The following is a 10,763-nucleotide window of genomic DNA, read 5'->3' as shown; positions in this document are numbered from 1 at the left end:
TGACAGCCCATGGGTGAGCCCTGTCTAGGTTGTTCCTAAGAAGGGAAGAATGACAGTGGTTCACAATGAAAAGAATGAGCTAATCCCAAAAAGGACACTTACAGGGTGGCGTATGTGCATTGATTACAAAAAACTCAATGACGCCACTAGGAAAGATCACTTTCCTTTACCCTTCATTGACCAAATGCTAGAAAGACTGGCAGGTCACGCTTTTTATTGTTTCTTGGACAGATATTCCGGGTACAATCAAATAGCAGTAGATCCATAGGATTAAGAGAAGACGACATTCACATGTCCTTCAGGCGTATTCGCCTACTGACGAATGCCATTCGGCCTGTGCAATGCACCTGCCACTTTTCAGAGATGCATGTTGTCCATCTTCTCTGGCATGGTAGAGAAGTTCCTTGAAGTATTCATGGATGACTTCTCTGTTTATGGAGACTCATTTGACTCCTGTCTTGATCATCTAACCCTGGTCCTGAAAAGTTGCCAAAAAACAAACCTAGTTCTAAACTGGGAGAAATGCCATTTCATGGTAACTGAAGGCATTGTTCTTGGGCATCGGATCTCAAATAGGGGGATAGAAGTGGATCAAGCTAAGGTGGAAGTGATCAAACGCTTGCCTCCACCTACTAGTGTTAAGGCAATTAGAAGCTTCCTAGGACATGCAAGCTTCTACAGGCAGTTCATAAAAGATTTTTCAAAAATTGCCAAACCCCTGTGTAATCTCTTGGCCACTGATGTTCCATTCATCTTTGACCAAGAATGCCTGCACGCCTTTGAAACTCTGAAGGCCAAGCTTGTCACTGCTCCTATCATCTCTACACCCAACTAGGATTTGCCATTTGAGCTAATGTGTGATGCAAGTGACCATGCAATTGGCGCAGTCCTAGGTCAGAGGCATGACAAGCTTCTGCATATCATTTACTATGCTAGTCGCGTATTAAATGATGCGCAGAAAAATTACACTACTACAGAAAAGGAGCTACTTGCAGTGGTTTATGCCATTGACAAGTTCAGATCCTACCTAGTAGGGTCTAAGGTCATTATTTATACTGACCATGCTACTCTAAAATATCTACTCACTAAGCAGGATTCTAAACCCAGACTTATAAGATGGGTGTTATTCCTGCAAGAGTTTGATATAGAAATTAGAGACAGAAAAGGGCCAGAAAATCAGGTGGCTGATCACTTGTCCCGGATTGAGCCAGTATCAGGGACTTCTTCTCCCTCTACTGACATATCCGAATCCTTTTCAGATGAGCAACTTTATGCCATCCGGACAATACCTTGGTTTGTAGACATTGCAAACTACAAGGCTATACGGTTCATTCCCAAAGAGTTTTTCAGGCAGCAAGCCCGAAAACTCATGCGTGATGCAAAATATTACCTATGGGATGATCCATATCTCTTTAAGAGATGCTCGGATGGAATAATCCGATGCTGTGTGTCTGAAGAAGTGGCATAGAGAATTCTATGGCATTGCCATAGCTTTGACTATGAAGGACACTTTGGAGGTGAGCGGACAGCCACTAAAGTACTCCAAAGTAGCTTTTACTAGCCTACTCTCTTTAAAGATTCTAGAGAGTTCATCCGTAACTGTGATAGTTGTCAGAGGACTGGCAATCTTCCTCATGGTCACAGAATGCCTCAGCAAGAAATTTTAGAGATTGAGTTGTTTGACGTATGGGGCATAGATTTCATGCGACCCTTCCCGCCTTCATGCTCAAACATCTACATCCTTGTGGCAGTAGATTATGTGTCTAAATGGGTTGAAGCAATAGCAACACTCACTAATGACACTAGAGTGGTAATGAAGTTCCTCCAAAAGAATATTTTCAGCAGTTTTGGTGTCCCTAAGACACTAATCAGTGATGGAGGAACTCATTTCTGCAACAGACAGTTGGATTCTGTCTTAAGCCGATATGGAGTTCGCTATAAAGTGGCAACACCGAATCATCCCCAAACCAATGGGCAAGCTGAAGCATTAAATAGAGAACTAAAGCAAATTTTAGAGAGGACAGTAAGTGCCTCTTGAAAGGATTGGGCTAGAAAGCTTGATGATGCTCTGTGGGCATACAGAACAGCTTTCAAAACCCCCATTGGAACTTCACCATATCAGTTAGTGTATGGGAAGTCCTGTCATCTGCCAGTGAAACTAGAACACAAAGCCTATTAGGCTATTAGATTCCTCAACCTTGATGCTAAAGCAGTAGGAGAGAAATGACTGCTCCAACTAAATGAGTTGGATGAATTCTGCTTAGAAGCATTTGAAAATGTAAAAATCTATAAGAAAAAGGCAAAGAGGTGGCATGACAGGAAGTTAGCTTCCAGAGTCTTTGAACCAGGACAGAAAGTCCTGCTCTTCAACTCAAGACTCAAACTATTTCCTGGGAAACTTAAATCCCATTGGATAGGACCGTTTGTGATTACCAAGGTATCTACTTACAGACACATAGAACTTCAAGGTAAAGAAACCAGGTTCACTGTCAATGGACAGAGGGTTAAGCATTACCTTGAAGGAGATATAGAGCCAGGAGGCTCAACACTGCTACTAAGTTAAGTACAGTGCAGTCCAGCTAAAGACATTAAAGAAGCGTTTGTTGGGAGGCAACCCAATAATCACTCATACTTTATTGATTTTCTAGTTGTTTCCATTTTAATTAATTTTCTTTTTAATTAGCTTTTGATTATGTTTTAAGCTAATTTTAATGTTAGTGATCATGTACAGTGCTTAAACAGAGACAGAATGATGCAGAACATCAAACAGAATACCCTGGAGTAAGGAACTTTCTGGCGTTTAAACGCCAGAAAGGGTAGGGTGTTGGGCGTTGAAACACCCATGGAGGCAGCAGGCCTGGCGTTAAACGCTAGCCAGAAGGCCCTGGCTGGGCATTTAATTCCCTGAAGGGAGCACATGCCTGGCGTTTAAACGCCAGCTAGGAGGTCCTGGCTGGGCGTTTAAACGCCCAAGAGGGAGCATCAACCTGGCGTTAAACGCCAGTCAGGAGGCCCTGGCTAGGCGTTTAGCGCCCCATAGGGAGGACTACTCTGGCATTAAACGCCAGGATGCTAGCATTCTGGGCATTTAAACGCCAGCCTGATAGCATGGAGGTAACTTTAATGTTTCAATCTCATCTTGATTCAACTCATCTTCATCCAATTAATTTTAAAAAATTCTTTAATTTTTAAATTAAACTTTGTTTAAATATTTAATTTTCAATTTAATTTTCAAATTAAAACATTTTTTTCAAATTTTTTTTCAAATCCTTTCAAAATGGTATAACTTTTACAACTTGCTTTCAAACTCGTTTCAAAATCTTTTCTTATCTTATTCATATCTTTTATTAAACATTCAACTCCTTTTTTATAATTCATATCTTGTCTTTAATGCCTTTTCTATCTTCTTAAAATATTTTCTTATCTTTTTTAATTTAATAACTTATTTATTATCTTTTTCAAAATCTTTATCTTTTATTCATGCTTATTTTCGAAAATCCCTCCCCCCTATATATATGTGTGCCGTGTCCTCTCTCCCTCACTCACCACCTCTCATTCGAATTCTCTCTTCTATTTCTTCTTCTACTCTCTTTTCAAATTTACTTCCTTTCTTACCTTTTGCTCGAGGATGAGCAAATTTTTAAGTTTAGTGTGGCAGGAGCCCTGTTTTCTCATCAAGAACTCAATCCCATGGCTCCAAAAAGTGGCAAGACCGCCCCAAAGAATAAGAATGAAGACAACTCAATAGTTGTTTTCAAACCTATTCGATTCTTCACCAAGCAACATGAAGAACATTATCACAAGGTAACAAGTAAAATGCCAGTAATCTCTGAAGTAGGATTCGAACTTGGAGAAGAAGAATACCCAGAGATCCAAGAGCAGATTCGAAGGAGAGGCTGGGAGATTCTAAGTGATCCAGAATTAAATGTTGGATACAACATGGTCCGGGAATTTTATGCAAATCTGTGGATGACAGATAAGCAAAATTAGGATGGAACAGCTATCCATACCTTTCGCACCATGGTCAGAGGAAAGATCATATACTTTCACATAGACAGGGTGAGAGAGGTCTTCAAACTACCTCTGCAAAGGGATGACTGTGAGTCATACAACAGGAGGGTTGTAGCCAATCGAAAGCTGGATCAAGTCCTAGAGGACATATGCCTGCCTGGAACCCAATGGATTGAAAATACCAAAGGGGAGCCATGCCAGTTGAAAAGGGAAAACCTCAAGCCTGTTGCTAGAGGATGGCTAGACTTCATTGGGCGTTCTATATCCCCCACAAGTAACCGCTCTAAAGTCAATATTGATAGAGTAGTAATGATTCACTGCATCATGATGGGGAATGAGGTGGAAGTCCACCAAATAATCCCCCGTGAGATTTACAAGCTATCAAATAGAGATTCTACTAAGGCCATGCTGGCTTATCCAAATCTCATCTTCTGCCTATGCCAAGAGGCTAAGGTTTTAATCCAAGTGGATAATTTTATTCCAGTGAAAAATCCAATCACCAAGCAGGTGATGGAGAGTTCCAAGATAGAAGATAATGACCTAAAGAGGAAGGAACCCGAACATTCCCAAGAGATCCCTCCAAGGAAATACTGGGAACAGCTGAAGGTAGAAGTAATTCACTTACAGAGCACGTTGGATCAGCTCAGAGAGGAGCAGAAAGATCAGACTAGAATGATTTGCAAACTAATCAAAGAGCAGGAGAAGCAAGGGTGTGAGATCAAGGAGCTGAAATGCCAGAAGCTCTCTCCTAAAGAACCCAGGGCCCCTCAAGCTGAAAAACCATGCGCCCCTCAAGATGAAGAGCCTTGCGCTCTACAGCCTGAGGAAACCAGCATCCCTTAAGCTGAAGGTTGTTGAGTTTCAACTCAGTGGTTATTCTAATTCTTGTTTCTCATATTTCTATTATTCCTATTCCTGTCTCACGTATTTCCATCCTAATTTAGAGTTGCATGATCACTAGTAGTAATTAAGTTTTTATTTTTAGTTTAATTTTATGTCTTTTAATTTTTAGGATTGCATAACCATTAATAATAATTAATTAATTAATTTTTATTTTTCTAATTAGCTATAAATTATTCCTCTTATCATAATTAAAAATGAATAAAATAATATATTTTTTTAGAAGAAATAAAATGCATAGATTTTTGAGTTTTCCAATAAAGAATAGTTACTTTAATTTGATTGGGTTACATTGCTTTAGTTTTCTGAATGAAAGAATAAACAGTGCATATTTGAAGTTAAATTTTATGATGCTGGCTCTTAAAAGAATAAGGAAAAAGGAAAAATATTATTGATAATCTAAAAAATCTAAAAATTGATTCTTGAAGCAAGAAAAAGTAGCAAAAAGTAAAATAAAAGCATGTTACAAAAGAAAAAAAAAAAGATATATATGCATGCAAGAAAGAAAATGGTGAAAAAAGAAAGAAAAAAAAGGAAAAAAAAAAAAAAAGCAGAAAAATCTATTACTGCCCAAAAATGCAGGAAAAGGAGGGTAGATTGAAAAAGCCAGTAACCCTTTAAACCAAAAGGCAAGGGTAAAAGGACCCAAGGTTTTGAGCATCAGTGGATAGGAGGGCCCAAAGGAATGAAATCTTGGCCTGAGCGGCTAAACTAAGCTATCCCTAACCATGTGCTTGTTGCGTGAAGGTGTTAGGTGAAAAGCTTGAGACTGAGCGGTTAAAGTCATGGTCCAAAGCAAAAAGAGTGTGCTTAAGAACTTTGGACACCTCTATCTGTGGACTCTAGCAATGCTGAGTCACAATCTGAAAAGGTTCACCTAGTTAAAGTGTCTGTGGCATTATTGTATCCGGTGGTAATACTGAAAAACAAGGTGCTTAGGGTCACGGCCAAGACTCTGAAAGCTGTGTTTAAGAATCAAAATAAGCTTAACTAGGAGAGACAATAATATCATCTGGATTCTAAGTTTCTAAAGATGCCAGCCATTCTGATTTTCAATGGATAGTGAGATGCCAAGACTATTTAGAAACAAAAAGCTACTAAGTCCCGCTCATCTAATTGACTGAGCTTCATTGGAAACTCAGAAATTTATTACATCATACTCTTCTTTTCATCCTATTTTATTTAGTTACTTGGGAACAAGCAACAATTTAAGTTTGGTGTTGTGATGAGCAGATATTTTATACGTTTTTTTGGCATAGTTTTCATATAGTTTTTAATAGGTTTTACTTAGTTTTCATTAAGTTTTTCAAGGTTTTAGTGCTAAATTCATATTTTTGGATTCCACTTTGAGTTTGTGTGTTTTTGCACCATTTTAGGTGTTTTCTGCCTGAATTTGAGAAGCTAGAGCAGAAGTCTGATCCAGAGACAGAGAAAGCACTGCAGATGCTGTCCAGATCTTCCCTCCTTGCACTCGGAAGAGATTTTCTAGAGATACAGAAGTCCAAATGGAGCGTTCTCAATGGCTATGGAAAGCTGACTTCTAGAGATTTCCAGCAATGTATAATAGTTTATATGTTGTTGCAGAGTAGAAGGCCCAAAACTGGCATCCAACGCTAGCTTCCTGCCCTTTTCTGGCGTCCAGTGCCCAAGGAACCAGAGCCCAATGTCCAAATGCCTAGAGATGACTCCCTAGCTGGCGTTCTACATCCAAAAGACCTCATAGCACATGGATCTTATCAAGCTCAGCCCAAACACTCATCAAGTGGACTCCAGAAGTGGATTTTAGCACTAAAAAGACTGTTGTACCTTTACTAGTAATTAGTTAGTATTTAAGGGATTTTATTTATGATATTAAGAACTTTTACATCACTTTTTACCATCATACATATTTACCATTGTTGTTTACATCAGTATGAGTTTCTAAACCTCCTAGGTTGAGGGGAGGAGTGATAAACCCCAATTTTGTGGTTTATCTTGTGCTTAATTTATGAGATTTTATCAACTTTTCTCACATTTATTTAATGAAATAGCATGATTATGTAATTTTCCCTAAATTTGTGCTTAAGTGTGAAAACATACTTTTTAGGCCTTAAAATAGCTAAATTTAATTCACTTTAATTCCATTCGATGCCTTGATATGTTTGTTAAGTGATTTCAGGTTTAGAAGGCAAAGATTGGATTGAAGGAATGAAGGAAAAGCATGCAAAGTGGGAGAACTAATGAAGAAATGAAAAAACTACAAAGCTGTCAATCCTGACCGCTTCATACTAAATTGATCATAACTTGAGCTACAGAGGTCCAAATGAGGCGTTGGAAAGCTAACATCCAGGGCTTCAAAATAATATAAAATTTTCCATAGTTGCTTTGCCGTTAGGCGACGTGCACGCGTCCCCCATGCTTGTGCATTGCAGGATCAGCATGAGCCATCTTGAGCAACTCGTGGCCAGCGATTTCTGAGGTATTTTGGGCCCAATCCAACTCATTTCTGATACTATTGAACCCAAGGATTGAAGGGAGAATGAACCAAGTAGTCATAGTGGAGTTTTTATCATGTTTAAGGTTAGAATTCTAGAGAGAGAAGCTCTCCCTTCTCTCTAGAATTTAGGGTAGTTTAGGTTTAATTTTCTTAAATCCAACTTTTACTTCTTGTTTTGATTTAGTTTTCCTTTTTAAATTCCTTGTTATTACACCTTTGTTCTTCTAGTTCTTGTTGTTAATTTTCTTATTTTGCTCTCTTTTATATTGATGAACCATTGTTGGATCTTGATTTCTTCTAATGCAATTTTATAGTTTCCATGTCCTTTTTATGTTCATCTTAGTTGCCATTGTTGATTTCTTGCTTATGTTAGTTTTAGCTTTTATTAATTCTTGCATGTTGTGATGTTTTCTTCTATTGCACACTAGGTGTTTGATAAAATATTTTCACTAGTTTTTGGGTAGTTTTCTTGACTCTTGGTCTAGGCTAAGGGAATTGAGTGACCTTGAGTCATTGGGTCTCATTGAATTGGTGATTTGAGAATCCTATGTGGTCAATTTGATAATCATTGACACTAGCCTACTACTAAGTCAATTGGTAACTAGGTTAAGACTTATGGATTGATGTTGGTCAAGCCATTTGACATACTTTAAGAATAGAAGTGGACTTAATGAGCTCGGTTCCTCATAACTATCAATATATAGTTTGTAGACAAGGATGGTGATCTCAATTCCTATGTCAAGGCAAGAGTTCTTTCCTTCATTTTATTAATTCTTGTTATTTACATTTCTTGCCTTTATATTTCCTTGTCAATTTTCAAATCAAACCCCTTCCATCTTCATAGCCAATAATTGATCACTTCATTGCAATTCCTTGTGAGACGACCCGAGATTTAAATACTTTGGTTATTTTTATTGGGATTTGTACTTATGACAAACAAAATTTTGATTGAGGATTGTTTGTTGGTTTAGAAACTATACTTGCAACGAGATTTCATTTGTGAAATTCTATACCAAACAATCAAATTCCTTTTAATCAAATGGCGCCGTTGCCGGGGAATTGCAATAATGTTGTCATGTTATTAGCTATTGTGAATATGTGAATATGTTTGTCTTTTGCTTGTTTGTTAGTTTTTGTTAGGTTTAGGACTTGTTGCTTATTTTAGTTAGCCTTTGTTTTTATTTGGCATCATGAATTCTCACCTTTTTGGCTATGAGTATGGTTACAACTATATTGTAGGAGATGGAAATTACAATGACATGCACCAAGGATGGAACAATCAAAGATGGGAGGAGCCTCAAGGAATTGATCAACCTTCTTGGTACAACCTCCTCCGGTTTCTTATGGGTACAATCCAACTCCTAATGCATACCAATCTAATGTATGTTGTGATCCTGATTGTGATTGTCAACCACAACCACCACATACATATGACCCCTTCCCTCAACATGGCCCTCAACAACCATACTCACAAGCCCCATACCACCAAACACCTCCACATGACCCTAATCCTTACCCACCATACCAACCACCTTATGAACCATATGAACCATATGTAGAACCACCCCAACTCCATCACCGATACCCTCAAGAACCACCACCTCACTATTCTTACCAAGATGAACCACCTCCCACGTATAATAACTTTCAACCACAAAATGAATTCCCCTTTCCACCACAACCTTCCATGGAAGAATACCCATATCCATTGGTCTAAGAGCAATATGATCCTACTTATGTTAGTCAAGTGGAACAAGAGCCAATGGATCGCTTCAAGGAAGCAATGGACCGGCCTCAAGCAATCATCCGTCAAAAAGAGCAAGAGGAAGCCCAAAAGACGTGCGAAGATATCATGGCTAAACTTGCCAAAATTAAAGCCACCTTAGACTCATGGGACTTATGCAACAAGCAAAGTACCTCCACAGATGAATGTGAGAAATCAACCAAGGGGTGGAGTATGAAGGAGATTTTAGAATCCCAACATGAGGACCAGGAGAGGGGGTATGTCTTGCAACAAGTGGAGGAGGAAGAGATTATTGAAGAAGAAGAAGTGGTTGAAAGCCTAGGCAAAGTTGAATAAGAGGTGGATTTCAAGCTTGAGAACACTTCCACACCAAGTGATGTTGTTGATGATCTTGTGGAAGTTGTTGAACCTTCTTCCAAAGAGCTTGAAAATAATGTTAAGGAGGATAATGTGCAACCTCCAAGGCATAATATGAATGATGAACGATTGGAAGAAGTTGATCAAGAGATGGATTCAATCATTGAGAAATTCCTATCTACAATTGAATCCTCTCCTATTGGACTTGACATAGAGATCAAGGAAGAAGATACACAACCTCCCATACCCTTGGTAAGCAATGAAGAAGAGATTGAAATGGGAGGAAGCTACTAAGAGGAAGATGTTGAAATTGAAGAAGCTTGTGAAGAGGTGGAGATAAGAAGAGCACAAGGGAGTGGAACTTGTAAGACCATTGGAGACATCCCTTCCTAAGTCACCATCCAACACAAAATTCAAGTGGGTAAAATTTTTATCCCTAAGCTTTACTTTCTCACTTGAGTATGGTTTGATTGAAAATGATGGTCAACTTAGAGCTCTTTGTGGAGTTAAGAGTAGGAGAGAGTTGTGTAGTAGTTGGAAACATCAGTCTAAGTTCATGATGGTTGCATGCTCAAAGTTGAATAGCAATGGTTAGTGTAGAACCAAATTGCAAGGGTCTAGGAAGTTGTTTAGAGGCTTCAATGAGAATTCAGCCTGTCTACCACCCAAGTAGAATCATGATGCTCAATTATAAGATGGGTGTGAAAATAAGATATGGGATCCCGGATCACAACATAAAGACCAATTTTGGGAGCTCATATCTTGTGAAGAACTGGTGCACGAAATTACAATCACACTTTTATAACTCTGCACAACTAACCAGCAAGTGCACTGGGTCGTCTAAGTAATACCTTACATGAGTAAGGGTCGATCCCACGGAGATTGTCGGCTTGAAGCAAGCTATGGTTATCTTATAACTCTTAGTCAGGATATCAATAATTCTCAGATTTAATTGTAAAAAGTAAAAGAACATGAAATAAATACTTGTTATGCAGTAATGAAGAACAGGTTGAGGCTTTGGAGATGCTTTATCTTCTGAATCTCTGCTTTCCTACTATCTTCTTCTTCATGCACGCAAGGCTCCTTCCATGGCAAGCTTTAAGTTGGGCATCACTGTTGTCAATGGCTACTTCCCGTCCTCTCAGTGAAAATGTTCCAAATGCGCTGTCACCGCACGGCTAATCATCTGTTGGTTCTCGATCATGTCGGAATAGGATCTATTGATCCTTTTGCATTTGTCACTACGCCCAACACTCGCGAGTTTGAAGCTCGTCA

The sequence above is a fragment of the Arachis ipaensis genome, chromosome B9, assembly GCF_059453495.1.
Source record: "Arachis ipaensis isolate K30076 ecotype BB chromosome B9, ASM5945349v1, whole genome shotgun sequence".
Classification (NCBI taxonomy): Eukaryota; Viridiplantae; Streptophyta; class Magnoliopsida; order Fabales; family Fabaceae; genus Arachis; species Arachis ipaensis.
This window is presented reverse-complemented; position numbering follows the sequence as displayed.